Source organism: Erythrolamprus reginae, chromosome 3 (assembly GCF_031021105.1).
Source record: "Erythrolamprus reginae isolate rEryReg1 chromosome 3, rEryReg1.hap1, whole genome shotgun sequence".
NCBI lineage: Eukaryota > Metazoa > Chordata > Lepidosauria > Squamata > Dipsadidae > Erythrolamprus > Erythrolamprus reginae.
The window spans coordinates 163,141,022-163,145,139 of record NC_091952.1 but is presented as its reverse complement, the minus strand read 5'-3'; the positions used below and the strand labels follow the sequence as shown (position 1 = coordinate 163,145,139).

At 36.8% G+C, this 4,118-nt stretch overlaps 1 pseudogene; it reads right to left on the bottom strand.

Moving 5' to 3' along the window:
- Window positions 1-3,363: 3,363 nt before the first annotated feature.
- LOC139165848 (ubiquitin-ribosomal protein eL40 fusion protein-like) lies at window positions 3,364-3,750 on the bottom strand (annotated as a pseudogene).
- Window positions 3,751-4,118: the final 368 nt, after the last annotated feature.

Below are 4,118 nucleotides of genomic sequence, written 5' to 3'. Positions count from 1 at the left end.
TTATGAAAGTGTATATGAAGATGTTGAAATTAATTGTAAAAAATTCTCCTGTGGAAAGCTTTGATTGGAAAATAAACAACGGGTAAGAGGAAGCTTGAAGGCTGATCAGAGGGAATCAGAGACAACAAACAATTAAACAAAAAGAGATCTATTAATAAAAAGGAGCAATATTGATTATATAAGAAATTGAATAAATTTGGGAGCAGTATACTCATATATTGTAAAACAGAGGAGGCCCTGTGTAAATGATCACTTTAATACGGAATGCATGCCAGACAGGCAGGTACAGGCTTAAGAAATCTAACAACACAAACAGAGTTATATAGCAAGCCTCGGCTGAGGCAGGAACCAATCATATATACAGTAGCTTTCCCGCTTACAAAGTAACTATGGAACGCGCCCTATCAGAACCTTGGATAGGGACGCCAATCGCACGGCTCTAACCCGCCGGCTGTTTCTAAGCAAACACAGCATATTGGCTGTTCAATGCTGTAACTGAGGATATAGAAAAGAACATATTTTATTGGATAAAAAATAGGCTATGAATGAATTGAAACTTGAAGTTTTAAAAAAACACTGGGTTGCAAAAATAATATGGAAAAAATTGTTGTCGATCAAAAATGAAATTAAAGATGCCAACATATAAGAATAATATGGGGAAAAAAATGCCAAAATGCATTTACAAAAAGGATTGAAACCAGAGGATGCCTTAATAAATTAAAAGGGGACATATAAATCAGAACAGTGACTTGGAAAGCCTCCTTATCTTGGATTTTCAAAAGGAATGGGTGAAATCAAGGAAACTATTCCTGAAAAATGACAAGGACAAAAAGATATGTGATCAACATGTGGAATATTATTTTTGATTGGAAACAAATGACAAGGCCTTAAAGATCTGTTTATATGGTGAGGGAGAGGAGATTTCTTTTGCTTTATTTCTTAGGGAAAGTTGGCTTCTTCTAGATGTCATCCAATAGTGTGAACAATACATATTTAGGCCTGAATCCCAATTGAAAGGGGTTCAGATAGGATATAATCTATTATAATTATATAAGGATATAATTTGGAATTGTGCCACCTGTGGTCTGATCTAAGCATAGTACACAAAATTGCCTGCTACAACATCTTGCCTGTCAATGACCTCTTCAGCTTCAACCACTCCAAACTTGATTGCAGAAAATACGACTTCAGCAACAGAGTGGTCAATGCCTGGAATGCTCAACCCGACTCAATTGTTACATCCTCAAACTCTCAGAGCTTCAACCTTAAACTATCCACTGTGGACCTCACCCCATTCCTAAGAGGTCCGTAAATGGGGTGTGCATAAGCGCACCAGCATGTCTATCATCCGTGTCTTACTATCCGCATTTATTTGTATTCATTTCCTTTGTTCATGTTCATATTTATACCTGCTAGCTTGACAAACTAATACATAAATAAAAATGCCTAATTTAGGATATCTTCATTACAGTCTTAAAATTGGGCATTTATATTTGAGACCCACTAGCCATGGTTGCATGAATGTTGGAAAAACTTTATTTTTTTGTGACTGCTTAATGAACAAAACAAGAATTTGTGTTATGAATTTAACATAACAATGTTAAAGTAGTCCACTTTCAGATAATATTATAGTAAGTGTGTGGTGGGAAAAAAATCCTCATTCATAAAAATGGAAATGCAGGTGAGGTTTTAGCTCTTTTCTTACACTATCTTTCTTGTTCCATTTCCAATTCATTTGTTTCCACTTGAAAGTCTTACCTAGAATGAATTGTCCATATTAATATTTTTACATGCTCCCAGTTTTTTTACTATATAGAACATAATGCACTGAGATTGTAAAGTGCTAATTCAGGGAGAGAGTTTCTACAAACAGTTGCTATTTTCCCTTCAGATTGGTTTCCACACTACAAAAGTGAGCTCCAAACGACATTGGGATTCATCCTCAGTAAAAATTGGAGGACTTTTAAAACTGTTGGACAAATAGCCTCTGACTGTTTATCCATAAACAGTGCAAAAGAAGAGAAAGGTTGAGAGCAGTTGAAAGCTAAATGCTCTTCTCAAAATTGCATTTTAAATACAAGGTTTTTTTTTTAAAGGCTTTTCAATTTCAATAGGTACCACAACATTGCATGAATCTGCTTTAACATAATTACCTCCAACTAAGTAAATTTGGCATCATTTAACTTCAGTTGTGCTAGTGCAATCCATATGCTATTTTGGAAGCTCAGAACACGTAAAGTCTTTATTTTTTATTTTTCTATTTACTTTGGATGGATTTTTAACTTTAAATTGGATGAGTGGATAGTAACTGAATTGTCTCAAAATTGACTGGCTTCTTCAGATTAGCCTCTTCTTCTCCCTTCTTTTTTGTCCATTCAAGAAAGAGATGGATCCTCTTCAGTGTATTTTCTGAATGTGGATATTTCTTGCAAATAAGGTTAACTAAAAGATTCCCTTCCCTTTGACAGATTAGGTTTCCCATTTAGGTTTGCAGTTTATATGTCTGTCTATGCCTATACCTATGCCTATATCTATATCTACAAATCCCAGCAGCCAATTAGGTCCCACAGAGTTGGCCTTCTCCAGGTCCTGTTGACCAGACAATGTCGTCTGGTGGGACGTAGGGGAAGAGCCTTCTCTGTGGTGGCCCCAGCCCTCTGGAATCAGCTCCCCCCAGAGATTTGCACTGTCCCAACCCTCTTCGCCTTTCGCTAAAGTCTTAAGATCCATCTATGTCACCAGGCCTGGGGCAGTTAGATCATTCCCCCTCTTCTTTCAGACCATTAAATGTTATGTGTGGATGTGATTGAGTTAGTTGACTGTTTTTTAAATGTAAGGGGGTTTTAGCTTAGAGTTTTTAACTATTAGATTTGTACACATGTTATGGTATTGTATTTTTGAGCTGCCCCGAGTCCTGGGAGAAGGGTGGCATACAAGTCTAAATAATAATAATAATAATAATAATAATAATAATAATAATAATAATAATAATAATAATAATAATAATCATCATCATCATCATCATCATCATCATCATCATCATCATCATCTCTGTCTCTATCTCTATCTCTATCTCTATCTCTATCTCTATCTCTATTTCTATCTCTATCTATCTAGAATGTTTATTGAAGAAATGTTTACAAAGTTCAAATCTACAGGGGAAAAAAGAATATAGAATTAAACAATAAATCCAGGGATCGCCATTTATTCCATTTGCAGTTAAACTCCATAAGCAAGGGTTCCTATTTCAACTTGCAGGGGAAAAAAGGCCTCCAGTGAGAGGAGGGAAGATGAATCATATTGTTGCAGGAACCCACATCCAGGTACTAGGAGAAGTGATGAGGGCAGTTCCTGCCATGCTCTTTACTTGACCTTCTTCTTTGGGGGCAGGTTGATTGTGTAGCCATATTTATTCTAATGACAATTCACAGCATGGGGCTGCAAGCGAGCACAGTATTTGTGGCCGATTATCTTGTCACAGTTATACTTCTGGAGCAGCTGGTGGACCAAAGGCTCAATGATTCCTCCACAGAGACGCAGCACCAAGTGGGGGATGGACTCTTCCTGGATGTTGTAATCTGAGTATGTGTGTCCATCTTCTACCTGCTTTCCCACAGAATTCAAGCACTGCTGATCAGGAGAAATACCTTCCTTGTCCTGAATTTTTGCCTTCACATTTTCAATTGTGTCACTCAGCTTCACCTAAAGGATGATGGTCTTGCCAGTGAGGGTTTTCACAAAAATTTGCATTGTGGCAACTGATGCTACCGAACAGAAAAGCCATAAAAGCAGGAGTGTTAAACTCATGTCATCATGGTGGCACCAAATGGCATATCGGGATTTTTTACCCTTTTACTAAATTAGATATGGTGTGGCCAGCACGTGACACATCTGACCTGCAGGCTGGGAATTTGACACTCTTGCCATAAAGGATTCCCACTCTTTTATAAAAGTAATTATTACATCTTCCTTAATCAAACAAGTCAATGTAGCCCTTTCTTCAAGTTCTGTCATATCTATAATCTATTCTTCTATTGTGGGTCTTTCTCTATTTTTATATCTTTGTGCATATTATATATAGCCTCACTGCAGTTACCTTACATAGAAACAATATTCCA